The sequence below is a fragment of the Protopterus annectens genome, chromosome 7.part0 (genome assembly GCF_019279795.1).
Source record: "Protopterus annectens isolate FY-2018-M chromosome 7.part0, PAN1.0, whole genome shotgun sequence".
Classification (NCBI taxonomy): Eukaryota; Metazoa; Chordata; order Ceratodontiformes; family Protopteridae; genus Protopterus; species Protopterus annectens.
This window is the reverse complement of record NC_056739.1, coordinates 1,498,036,921-1,498,051,771: the sequence shown is the minus strand read 5'-3', so window position 1 is coordinate 1,498,051,771 and position 14,851 is coordinate 1,498,036,921.

Sequence of the window (14,851 nt, the reverse complement as noted above, 5' to 3'; positions counted from 1 at the left end):
ACACACAAAGGTCAAAAGCCCAATAGAACAAAGTAAACATCTTTGTAACAAATGACTAAGATAGACGAATGTCCAAAAAGGACAGGTTACATAAAGACTACAGTAGGCAGAGAAAGATACAAATATATATATATATATATATATATATATATATATATATATATATATATATATTATATGTATATAAAACTATACTCCTCATACATGCCATCTGCGGTGGGCAGTGTGAACGGAATGCTCCTGGATATGTGCATACACACACACCACACTGCATGGGCTGGGCTTCTATGTTACTTCCACGAACACAACACACACCATGCTGTGGAACATAGGTCCTGTGTACATCCCGCAGGGACACACAGTAGCACTGTTCATGTGATACCTCCCTTGCTGTTTGAGTGACACGTGGTCCTGGTACCACCACAGCAGTGGTACTGTGTAGTGGTGCAGTTGACACCTGCCTCTGCTGTTCACAGGACACTACCATGGAGAGGTGATACTACTGTGTACACTGCCCATGTGCTTACACGTGGACCTGCCAGACTGCATTGTTGCCCACTGTGCACCTGTGCAGCTACTACAAGCCCTTTGGGCATGGTTACTTGGTGTCCCTTCCATTTAGACTAGCTATCATGCTGCTACTCTGTCCCATACCTACAGGCCATATGTACCCTGTTATTGTACATTCAATAGGTGATACCTGTGTTATGTATGATATGCCTGTGATACTGTGTATGATATCTGTCATATCTACCTAGACAACTTTACATTACACATATTTCACATAGTATTCCCTAATGCAGGGCATACTTGCACGTCGGCCACACCTTACATATGACATCAACGGTATATGCTCATACACATGCATGCTGTGACAGTATACATACATGTACTATCCCCTGCTATGGTGCTTCCTTGTTGGACATCCACTGCCAGCAACAGCGTGTGGTATGGCATTGTTCTCTTTAATGCCCTCCTGTGGCATCCCTTGTAGTGTCTCCGCTGTGTACATGATGTCCCACTGCTGTACACACGGTGTCTACAAGCGTTGGTATGCTCAGCAAGATATCACTACATAACTACCTTTCACCACTTTCTGCATTACGGATAAGTGTAATTAATTACAACCACCATTCACATACAGTACAGCTTATTAATACAGATCATGCGTTACACAACTTTACATACCGTGTGTTCTACATACCTTGCTGGTGTGTCATTCCATGTATCGTGTATCGTTTTTCCGCTTCCTTTCGTTTTCGGTAGTACAATGCTGTTTCGGTATGAGCATACAGTTTGAATATCCTGAGAGTCATCCTTATATACGTCGATCCCTGCAACATGTGGATTCATCCCATCAATTGCTGTTCTCCAGTGAGTAATTACGTGCATATCACCTGTGCATCTACTCCATTCGGAAATTATGCGTCGATACAGGGGTATAATTGGAGTCTCCACCTGGGTGTTGGCTGTTTGCCCTACCTTCGTGGAGATGGTCTGTATTGTGTTATGTTATGTGTAACTGCAACTGCTATGCGTAGCGAAATGTATATTTTGAAGTCATGTCACCCGTGGATTGTGTGTGACAGGTGTAGTATTTGGTTCGACATGTGGGTGTACATGTCCTGCCGACGAATGATAACGGGGTATTGCATTCAGAACTGTAACATGGCTGTTGTATTCCTTTATACAATGCATGCAAGTATGCATCCGCCTTTAACTGTGTCTCCCACGAGATATGTTGTGGTTATGCAGATGTCATTGACTGACTGTATGTTTGTGCTGCTATTACGGTTTGTATTCCTTTAATATCTCCAGTGGGGGATATCAGTGGTTGTACGTGATGGATACGGGTTGTGGGCCTTGCATCTCTACATAGACAGTATAGTTGTCTGTGTGCTCCATCCCTACTTGGAGAGGTAACAGTTAATAGTCTTTTGTTATGGGAGTGTGGGTTGGGCCGTTGTTAATTGGTTCCGATATCGTCTGCACATGGCCTTGCTGCATGTATACCCCCGTAACTTCCGTGGTATATCAGCAGCTATGTGTACGTGAGTAATTACTTGCATATCACCTGTGCATCTACTCCATTCAGTAATTACGCGTCGATACTGGGGTATAATTGGAGTCTCCGCCTGGGCGTGGGATATTTGCCCTACCTTCGTGAAGATGGTCTGTATTGTCTTATGTTATGTGTAACTGCATCTGCTATAAATAGGGACAAGTATATTCTGCATTCAGGTCACCCGTGGATTGTGTGTGACAGGTGTAGTATTTGGTTCGACATGTGGATGTACCTGTCCTGCCGACGACTGATAACGGAGTATTGCATTCCAAACTGTAACATGGCTATTGTTTGCATTTATACAACACATGCAATTATGCATCCACCTTTAATTGTGTCTCCCACGCGATATGTTGTGGTTATGCAGATGTCATTGACTGACTGTATGTTTGTGCTGCTATTACGGTTTGTATTCCTTTATTATCTACAGTGGGGGATATCGGTGGTTGTACGTCACGGATACGGTTTGTGGGCCTTGTATCTCTACATAACCAGTATAGTTGTCTGTGTGCTCCATCCCTACTTGGAGAGTTAACAGTTAATAGTCTTTTGTTATGGAATTGTAGGTTGGGCTGCTGTCATGTGGTGTCGGTATCGCCTGCAGGTGAGCTTGATGCATGTATACCTCCGTAACATCTGTGGTATATCAGTGGTTATGTGTACGTGACAACTATCCCTTGTCAGTCTGTCCCAGATATTTGCAGTCATTGTGGTCCTGTTGTTGGGATAGCCTGTTTGCCAGTGGTTGCCACATATTCAGATGGGAATTGATTGTTTCACACTTGTAGAACACACCGCGGTGTTTACGGGCCAACACGTGGCCATGGTCAGTATTGGGGTAGCACATACATATTTCCGTGATACATACCTATTGCTGTGTGGCTTTGCCAAAGTATCATATTGCATGTAACATATCAGTGTCGTACATGCAGGCATGACTATTACATACGTCCTTTCCACTTCTTATGGGGAATATTCCTGTGCTACCATCTGGGACATATTCACTTTGTATCGTTCTATGTCACGACACACCTAGCCAGGGTGGGGCTGTCACTACTACTGTGGGACTAGTAGTGAACATATGCCTGAGGCTAGTTTACCGTATGCCTACACCTAATATTCTGCTCTGCCTCTAACTTGGCACCAACATACACATGTTGCAGACACACACACATTACACTCACACAGTGACGCACACGGCACCCTCAGCGCACATGTACACATACTACGGCACTCACGGGGACGGTTGCACACAGTACCTACGTGGACCGCAACACCGGCGGCGGTGTCTACCTCTCCCTTCATATCATCATACTATTACACGCGCATGTACTGTTACAGTACTGTGTTCTGGCGGTCTTTTAGCCTCGCGGTTATGCATGTCGGTATGTTACACATTCAATGGTTGGCAGTATCCTCTTATTTTGAACATCCCGGATGTTCAGATTGTTGTTGCACTATGTATACTATGTACAGATATCTCGGGATACCTCTCAGTCACCTTATATCCCTCTACTTCCCTGTCTTATCTGTATTATATATATGTATATGTGTACATATTTATATATATATATATATATATATATATATATATATATATATATATATATATATATATATATATATATATATATATATATATATATATATATATATATGTATATATACATCTTGCGGTGACCGTGGCAGGCACACAGCAACGCCATATGCTGTAGGACTCACGTACTGTTCAGGTGTTGGCGTCACATGTTCCACTGGCTGTTGGGTTTATAGTATTTGGGGGCTGCCTATGTTGGAGTCACACATAAGGCCACCCATACATTACACTTTACAGGTGTTCATGTTTGTGTGCCATCCATTTCACTGTGTGTTCAGGTGGGGAGGTGTCAGTCCATGGGGCCTATGCTGTCAGAGTATGTGCTATACGTTCCCTCTTTGCCAAGGCGTAGGCATATTGGGTACGCCTCCGTCTGCCTACTGGGGCTGGCACAGTGTGTTCCTGGTCCGGAACCCTCTGTGCCTGGACTGGCCTTGGCAATTGTGGTGGGCTTTGTGGCCCTTCACCATTATGTCCCTGCAGCAGCTGCTTCCGCAGGATCATATTATGTAGCATGGCACATACTATGAATATGTGGGCACATGTGCCTGGAGAGTACTGCAAGGCTCCACCAGATGTATCGAAGCACCGGAACCGTGATTTCAGCATCCCGAACACATGCTCTATGATTATTCTAGTTTGTGCGTGTGCCTCATTATGACGTTCTTGCATGTGTGTGTGTGCATTTCTGATGGGAGTCATCATCCATGGCTCCAGTGCATAGCCAGCATCCCCCATGAGATGGCCTTGTGGGATGTCCCCCCTGACAAATACCTGGTACAGCTGTGAGGCATGCCAGATATGGGAGTCGTGGTAACTTCCAGTGCTGCCAGCACACACATCCATGATAATACCCTGGGCATTGCACATGACCTGGCAATTGATGGAGTGGAATCCCTTGCGGTTTATGTAGAGTCTACCCTGCTCGCCAGGTGGTGACTTCATTTGTATGTGCGTACAGTCTATCGCACCCAGTACCTCCGGGTATTGTGCCACACGGTGGAAGTGGCACATATTGCTAGCCAACTCCTCCTGAGATCTGGGGAAGTATATATGCTCATTGGCATGTGGTAACATGGCATCCAGGAACTGGTGTAGTACCCTGGATACTGATGCCTGTGAGTTGCCCATTATATCTCCAGTTGGCCTTTGTAAGGTACCTGTGGCCAGTATTCGCAAGCTTACACATACCTTTGTGTCCACTGGGATGGGTTCCCCTCTGTTGTTTCTTGTTCTCAGGCGTGGCCAGCACAGCTCCACTATTTGCTGTAACATGTCCCTGTCCACCCTGTAACGCTCCACTATCTCTTGGTCATGTAGCCCCTGGTAGGTTACCCTTGGTCTGAACACTCTCCTCCTCCTCCGAGGCCTGCGGTGGTTGTCGGCATCCTCCTCCACAACACTGTCTGTCTCTAACACATGCTGATGGATCACAGCTACGGCAGCACCCAACATGTACATTTTAAAAGTTCCCCGTGTGTTTACACCTATGGTGCGGCGTTTGGGAATACACGGCTGTGTGTTGTGTGCATTCACACTTTATACTATTGTGCTGTGCACACCGATGATGTCATAGGGTGTGTTTGTACGGCTGTATCCAAGGGTTATCTTCCGTGTTTTACCGATGGAACTACAACGGTGTTGCCTTTGGTGTTGCATTACTTTTGCCTGCCATGGATTACCTTTCGACCTTCCCTTACTATTTCGGCATGTTGCACCTACCATTTTCTGGCATGCATCCTGCAGAGCACTGTCATTTCTACTTTCATGGACATGGTATACCATGCGTTTTGTGTGCTACTGCCATTGTGCTGCCTGTCTGTTTTGCTCTGCTGTGTCAGGTCTTCTATCTTTGCAGTCTGCTACCTCCCCTACTTTCTTTGCATTCATATGCCTCCCCTATCCCGTTTTGCAGGTTTCTGCATGCAGAGTTGTCAGCTGCCACCGATTGGCCTTCGTGGGTTGATTAGTGTTGATTGCTCATTAGTACTCCAATTACACTTCTTCCGCATTTCCTTATATTCTTCACATCACCTTCCTGTTTCCGATATTGTTTGCGGGGCGTGTGTCACATGACTAGGTTCCGGGAACGTTGACATCCTCGTACACATGCACTTTTGCACGCATTGTGTGCTCTCAGCTAAACTATTACCCCACACCCCAGTCCTGCAGCTTTGATTTGCGAAGTACAGCCCAGGTTTGCTGTGCTCCAATGTGCTTACTGCTACGGTGGCACACCCCTCTGTAGATGTCATGTATTCCCTCTGAGCCACTCCTCAGTGTATTACCACTGCGCCATTTGGTACAACCTTACTCTGGTGGGGAATTTGCGATTCAGTATTATCTGCCTCATTTGCATGGCATTGACTACTAATTCATAGTTACCACACTGAAGACTGCCGCTAGTCCTTGGCAACCCTTGCACCGTGGTTGTGGTGTTCCATGCATACCATGGTGTATTATGCTGTGGACCTGATGTCTATTACGATGCTGTTTTATAACATTGTTATATTATTTCATTATGTTGCACCTTCAGCACACATGTCCTGCGGTTCTGATGTGAGTTACTGTGGACATGCCATTTAAGTTGTTATTTATGTGTTGTGCATGTTTTCTTTTGCCATTGTCTGTGTATTTTGCCATTGGCATATGTTAACAGTGTGATACCTGGGTCTGACACTCTTCCATTACTCCGATGTTATGTTTGGGAAAATGTAAACCGTTTTTTTTTTAGTTTACATTGCCGTGGGCTTATGCTACTCCTGCACCACTTCGTGAATCGCTGTATGCCTTCATTTGCATGGTGACATACCGCACATGGGGTGTTTAGCATACCTACGCCGGGGGCTGCGCAGATCTGGCGCACGCCGGTAGTGCACGTGGAATTGGATCATACCTGAATCGCTCGGCGGCCATATTTGGCATTGTAACGCCTACGCTATGCGTGCGCCTGGCGCAAGGTTCATGAATCCCGGGGTCTGTCTTTTAGTTTTTAACCCATACCAGCATCAGCCATAAGAAAAATTACTAGCCAATGTGACATTCCTCCTCTGGACCAATGATCAAGGAGCCTCAATCCTCACCACTGATACCAGTGTGGAATGTTCACTAAGAAAAAGAAAATAGGCATGCACAGTATTTTCAGATGCAGCTGTCTGCACCAAGTACACTTTGGTACACAGGGAATGCATATCCCACTCCTGGAGATAGGCTTTCACTCTAGATCACAAATAAGACTCCCCACTGACACAGCTATTTAGTTGAGCCCTTAGCCAGGTCCTCCACCACCATCTCTGTGAAATCAGTGTTCTCAGTGTCCCTGTTCAAAGTAGCTGAAACACTCACTCACTCACTCACTCACTCACTCACTCACTCACACACACACACACACACACACACACACACACACACACACACACACACACACACACACCACACACACACACACTCTTTGAGATTTGATTTTCACATACACACACACACACACACACACACACACACACACACACACAAACACAAAAGGCTGGCACAGCTTACCAGCTTTTCCACCTCCACCCAGACTATAAGGTAAATACACTGCCACCAGAACACCCAAAGCCAGCTACTGTAAGGATCTTACCAGGGTATCCAATTACTCTTAGCAAAATGAATGTTTATACAAATGGCAGTGGTAACCAAGCAGCAAGACTTTCAGGAATGTGGAGCCACAGTGCCACTAAATAAATGTAATTATTCTCAAATGTTAAATATTTTCCAAAAGACCAGCCACAATGAAAGGTATAGATGTATTTAATAATAAAATAGAAAACATGAACATATGGAATATCTATTTACAATAAACACTAGAGTTTCATTTTACAGAAACATAAAAAACAACACAGATGGAAAGACTCAGACAGATACAGAAAAACACCATTTAGCTAATCTCAGTATATTTTTAACTGACTGAAGAACTAATGTTACCTAGTTACTTACTAAAGCAAGGCAAGGTGATGGTGGATGAGTGGGTCTTGTCAGGTCTAGTAACAAAATGAATCTATCTATTTGCTCATAGCTGCAGTGAGTTAGGCCTTCTGCTCTTGATCTGCTGTTTTACAAAAACTACTGTGAGACTACACAAGATAAGTGCTTATTTTCAACTATTTTTTACTCTTTTGATTAACTAAAACAATATTTTCTGCATATCTGTTTAAACTGTGCAACTGTTTTTAGGCTTAGTGAATTCAGTCCTTACCTCTGCTCTGATCTTTGTCTCATTTTTGTTTCTCTGTTTGTTCTGTTCATTTTACTTGTTGCTGCACTTGAAAAATACTAGGATAGAGCTGAATCTATTACTGTTTGTGACCTTTGGAGATTATAATACAGTTAATATGTTGTCTAGAGAGGCCTAGCTGTTTCTTTGTGGAGGGAGTTTCAGTTTGGTCTGATCTGGCTAGAGTTACTGCTACAAGGCTGTGTTTTTTTTTTTGATTGGATAATTTGGCTGGTTCTTGTTTCTCTGGCTTAAAAAGCCAGTGTTTAAACCAGTTTGTGCTTGTTTTCTCAAAGCTGCAGTAAGTTAGGCCTTCTGCACTTACTCTGTTTTACAAAAACGGATGTGAAACTAAAAAAAGATAAGTGCTTATTTTCAACTGCTTTCTGTACTTCTGATTAACTAAAACAATATTTGCTGCATATCTGTTTAAATTGTGCAACTGTTTTTAGGCTTAGCGAATTCAATCCTTACCTCTGTTCTGATCTTGTGTCACCACCCACCTGCTCAACTGTTGTGGTCTTAAAGCTTGGTGGCTTTTGAGTTGCCCACCTTTACTATAAATTTGATATTGGACACTACTCCCTGTCTCATTGCATCACCTCATTCTACTGAGTACAGTGAAATCAGTTGTGAAAGCTCACCCCTTTAGCTTCCTAACCTCAAATTATCTTCTGTCGCCTCACTTTCTAGTTAAAAAAATATTGTGCCTTTTCCTACTTCATTTTGTTGCTTGTGCATAGGTGTTCAACTGCATTTAGTTTGCCGCATTTATTACTGCTTGTCGGTAGCCTTATTAAATTGATGACAGTATTCTACTGAATTGCTGCTTTATTTGAGCTGTTTTTTACTGTTGTGATTGTGAGCTAATTTTTCACATTTACACTGTTTTAAAGCAGTTTACTGATTAACTGCATTTCATTACTGTTTAACTGTATTTTTTTCATACTGTGAGTTCTGTTTTGTCCTAAAATGGTTAATCTATGCTTTTTTGTGAGTTTTACTGTATTCTTAACCGTTAAATTGAGTAACATTGCATGGATCCAGGTTTGCTGCGTCTGGAGCTGTTTTTTTTTTCTTTTTGCCTTCTGTGTTTCTGGCAGCCATCATGTGTTGGTAGGGCCTATCTTCTCTGCTAGTGAAAGTAGTAGGGTTTTCTAGACCTTGTCTGGCATAAACTGATTGGTAAAGAAAGCAGGGACTAGCAGGATTGGCTAGATTTCTGTGTTACTGGAATCTTCTATTTTTTTGTGGTATTTAAACCCCACGTTTGAGCTATTTGGGCTTGTTTGCATATCACACATTGCAGCTGCACTGTTTTTAACCCATTGTGAGGAATTCCAGCTACAAATTTTCCCTTAATAGCACTTGTGTGATCACCTAGTAGTAGTATTCTTAAGCATTCCACCCTTTACCCTCTTAGCCTCTCTCTGGCCTCTCTCCCTCAGATTCTGACAAATATGGATGGACATTTTCCTATGTTTTCTCCTGCTAGTCTGGTTATATGGGCAGCCTGACATAGTGTAGCAACTGCCTCATGTACACAAACAACCCTCTACTACTACCACATAGGAACACAATTTTTTTAGAAATGCAATTGCATATGCAGAAGTCCTCAATAAAAACATACCCAAACAAAAGAGACCTCTGAGGCAAAAACCCACACAAACTTCACTCCTCACCACATCACACATAGTCCACACACCTGTGTCTCACAGCCACTAAGGCCTAAACATAAACCCAGCATATTAGCCATAGCAGTCTACAATGGGAGACACACAGATGTGCCCCTCACCATGCTGGATAAGGAGAAAGCCAGGATCAGTTGTTTGTCAGGTGACAGAATCCTCCATATCACCAGTGCATGCAATTCTCTCAATAACAGGTGCTGTTATGTCTCTGTCTTAGTCCATGTTGGCATGAATGACTTGAGACATACCTCCCTGGACTATATGAAGAGAGACACAATCAAGCTCACTGAACATGTGTCCCAGGCAGGTATGTTCCTAACCTTAAGCAGTATTCTGCCTTCACCCAGAATTATGCCTCAGTATAAACAGAAAATGATTGACTTTAACAACTGGCTTAGATTTTGGTGTAATTCCAAGGGGATCCAGTACCTGACAGACTGGGAAGCCATGATTGATTAACAAACTACATTGCTTTGCCAGAGATGGCCTGCATCTGTCTCCCTTGGGCTTCAGGCTTATGGCAAAGTATCTTGCCTTCCCCATAGTGCCTTTTTTAGGCAATGTCATGAGTTCAAAACTTCCAACATGAAAGTTTCATCAAAACACAAATTAAAGGTCATGTTTCTAAATGCTAGGGGTCTAAACATGAATCTGCACTCATTGCAAGCATTCTTAACCCTGGAAGTTGCTGACATGTGTGCAGTCACAGAAACCTGGTTCAAAGGTGTCGAGAGCACTCCAGCCATACCAGGTTACTTATTCTATCATACATTCAGACACCAAACCGTGAGCAGCAAAGCAAAAGGTGGTGGAGTTGCAATATATGAAAAAGACATACACACTTGCAGACTGGTCAAACATTATGATGCACAGGAGACACTCCAGGTGTAGTTAACCATCGACAAGACCCCTACTCAAATGATAGCTAGCTACAGGTCCCCAACTTTTATTCAAGATGTCCACTCCACCTATCTGGACCTCTTGGAATCTATCGAGATTCAACCCTTTACCCTCATCCTGGGTGACTTTAACTATCCAACCATAGACTGGAAGAACTACTCATGCCAAAACTTAAATGTCCAGAGATTCCTTGATTTCATCAATGCAAAAGCCTTGGACCAGCTAGCTGACACACCCAGAAGAGGTGAAAATATCCTGGAATTGGTATTAACCAACATGAGTAACCACTGCAGCATCTCTACAGAGTCATATTCCCTGGTAAGATCTGACCACAAAGTGGTCACTTTTGAAGTCACCATTTTCCTGACCCTCCCTAGCTATGGTCAAACAAAAAAAACCTTCTCCAAAGCTGATTACAACTTCCTGAGGGAAGGTATAAACAGCTTCACAGCCCCCTCCCCCTCCATAGGAACTGGCACATATGTCCAAACCTACACCAAAGCACTATAAGAGCATTTATATAAGCTGCAAGGAATCAGGAACACCTGACAGGGCAAACTCATCCTCCTCAAGGAAGAGTGAACCTGTCTGGTGGACATCTGCAATAAATAAAGTCTATAATAACAGGAAAAAATACTGTTCAGGACCAAGAAGGAGCAGGTGCCTAATTAGAAGCAATCTCTCCTTAGCCTGAACAAGCAAATAAGAGCACTAGTGAAATCCTCCAAAGCAAGCTTCCAGTCCAAACTGGCCACATCTACTAAAGACAATCATAAGACCTTCTTCACATATGTCCCCAATCTCAAAAGAAGGACTCAGATCTGATCAGAACTGGTGGTCAAGGGCACCACATACACACACACCGTAGATATAGCCAATCTGCTGGGAGACAGGTTCAGTGAAAACTTCTTTCCATCAGTAAATCAGGACATCCCTAACACCTGCCCTCCCATTATCTCTAGGGATTAAGTCATCACTGCCCCCTCAAAGACAAAAAATACACCCTCCATGGGACCCAATAACATCCCAGGCTGCCTCCTACATGAACTCAGGCAGGAACTTGCAGCACCATTAGGCAACCTATTCAACCAAAGCCTGAGTACCAGCTTCATCCCAGCTGAGTGGAGGACAGCAAGGGTTATCCCTGTGCACAAACGTGGAGCATCCACTGATCTAGAAAATTATAGACCCATCAGCCTAACTAGCCTGATCTGCAAGGCCATGGAGCAGATTATCATGCACCTCATTAACAAGGACATTGGCAACCTCCATATACTTGATCCCACACAGTTTGACTTCGTCAAGGGAAGGTCATGCCTGTTAAATTTGGTTGACTTCTTTGAGACAGTTACCAAAGCCATGGACAAGGGAAGATAGTGCATACTGCCTACCTTGACCTGGCCAAAGCCTTCGATGCTATTCCTGACTCGGGTATAATAGATACAATCTCTCAACCAATCATCAGTCCATATGTTACCAGATGGGTAGCAAACTTACTCATTGATAGAACCCCTCTAGTCAAAATAAGGAAAGCCACCTCAAGCAGTAGACCCATAACAAGTGGTGTACCCCACGGATTGGTCTTGGGGCATCTGTTGTTTGGGACATATGTTTCTGAGGTGCAGGCCAAAACCAGTAGGCTATGGCTGACAAAGTTTGCAGATGACTGCAAGCTGGGCACTGTCATCAATTCCCTTAGTGATGTGGATATCCTCCAAGAGGTTCTCACCCAAACAAATGACTGGTGCCAGAAACATGGTGCAAAATGAATGCAAAAAATGCATCATCATCATCCCCTTTGGGGAGAGTGATGTCCCCAGAAATTATCAAATTAATAACTGGGTCTTAAGCATGCAGTCAGTCGTGAGGTACTTTGGCACCCAGGTTGATAGCAAACTGACTTCTGGCCACCATATTGCGTACGTTGTACAGAAAGCTTTCTACGTGGCCTACCTCATTAGTAAGGGTATCGTATCCAGGGACAAAGCGGTCATAACATCCCTGTATTCTTCTCTTATAAGACACATTATTGAGTACAATGTCCCTTTTGGCATGTACCTCACAAGGCACATGCAGCAGCTGGAGAGATCACAGAGGTTCCTCACCAAGAGAATCTGGGGTGTCAAACATCTACCCTACACAGATAAAATAAAGGCTGTGTCCCTTTACTCAGTCTCAGACTCCTCAGAGGTGACTTCTATCTGGCATACAAAACAATCTCAGATGAAGCCTTGATGGGACTGCTGCATATCTGCAAGTCAAGCTCCATTTGAGTAACCCACACACCTGGTGTGCGACATCAATAGGACTTGGTGGGACAAATTTGTGTCCCAGAGACTCCCCTTCTGTGGAATAGACTCCCTCTTCATGTCAAGCAGAATACCTCATTAACCTTTTTTAAGCACAACCTGGATAACTGGATGGGGTACAGAAAAAACACACATGGAATTCCACCTGTATCCCTGCTGGACAGGGGCATCGGGTGCTGACTTGTCAGAACATGGGCTAAATTCTTGGCTAGGCTTGAAAGGGTTTCAGGGCCAATACCCAAGTGACTTCCTATGATCACATCTCCCAATGGTATTCAAATTTCAGTGCTGGCTATAGAACGATGTCACATCTGGTTACTTGACTCTGGGTTCCCACACTACCCCCTCAATCGCAACTGAGCCAGGATTTGGCATAGATGTGTCACAATACACAGAGAGAACTTTGTTAAAGCTTAATATAGCATCTGGAAGATATAAAACAATTCCAGCACTTCCACCATTCCTGCAAAAAGGCTTTTCACATACATTGCATCTCTGGCTGCATTCAGACCTGTGAGATGAAACCTTTATGGCCTAAACAAAGTAATTTAATGTCGGGCTATTTTTCTTAACATTAGTTGGGTTGAGCTTAACGCTTTCCCTTCCAGTATCCTCTGTTAAAGTATATACATTTAATCAGTTACAATACAGTCCGACATACATGTATATTTATTTTCTGTCCAGCAGGACCCACTGCTGATACATTTTAACACAAGCAACTTTACAAATACTTTTTTAACACAAGCATCTGTACATATCTGTTTGATATTCAAATGACATACAATTATTTTCAAAACTCCAACTAGCTATGCTGGCATATGTTACATATGCACTGCCCTACACCCCCTAGCACAGCTGGCACTACCTCACATCCTCCCACCTTTGAAGACTCAAGATAGATTTTCAAGTGACCCTGGAGAAACATTTCTTGAGAGAAATGGGCCTGTCTGGGAACACATTAACCCATACCCTGTTTTGACAGTCCATCTGCATTGGCATTGCTGACCCCACTATGGTGCTGCACCAGGTGGGTGCATCCAGGTTTCCCTGTGAACATGTCCACAAACTCCTGCAACACTGCTCAAACTTCTGTAGGGGATAGCCACTGGAACAGTGCTACCCCTTCCACTGAGGTGTCGGTCTGAGCCTCACTGAGGCAATCACTGACCAGATCTCCCTCAGACTCCTCCTGCCACCCACTGTAAACACTCAGCACAAGGTCTTCCCTATTACGGTAAGGATTCATCATATTAATATGGTACCATTTGTGCCCCTGCCTCCTGCCTAGTAGGTTTACCATGAAGTTAACATTACTGACCTTCCTTACCACTTTGAAGGGTCCTTCCCAAGCTGCCCATAGCTTATTGTGTTTGACAGAGGTGAGCACCATAACGTGCTTCCCCACAGCATACTCTCAGGCTTGCGCATTCTTGTCATACCAGACCTTTTTCTGCTGTTGCATTCCTGCAAGGTTCTCTTTGGCCAACCCCATAAGCTTGGTCATGAGGTTTAGGACATATCCTACAACAGACTCCTTGTGAAATTTACACTCACCCTGCCAGTCATCACAGATCAAATCCAAGGGCCTCCTCACCCTATGCCAATACAGCAACTCAAAGGGTGAAAAACCTGTGGATTCCTGGGGTACCTCTCTGTATGCAAACAGCAGATGGGGTAAATATTTGCCCCACTCTCTCCTAAACTGGTCTTCAGATGCCCTTATCATGGTCTTCAGTGTAGAGTTTAACCTCTCCACAAGACCATTAGTCTGAGGCTGCTAGGAAGTAATCTTTAGGTGCTTCACCCCACAGCACTACCACAGAGAAGCCAACAGGTCTGACATGAAATTGACACCTCTATCAGTAACTCTTTCTCTTGGAAAAACTACCATGCTAAAAATATCTAACAAAGCATTTGCCACCTTCTCTGCCTTGATAGAGGACAGAGCCACCACCTTAGGGTATCTAGTAGCATAATTTACTACAACTAAGATATAGTTCTTCCCTGTGGAACTTGGGGTACTCAGAGGCTCCACAA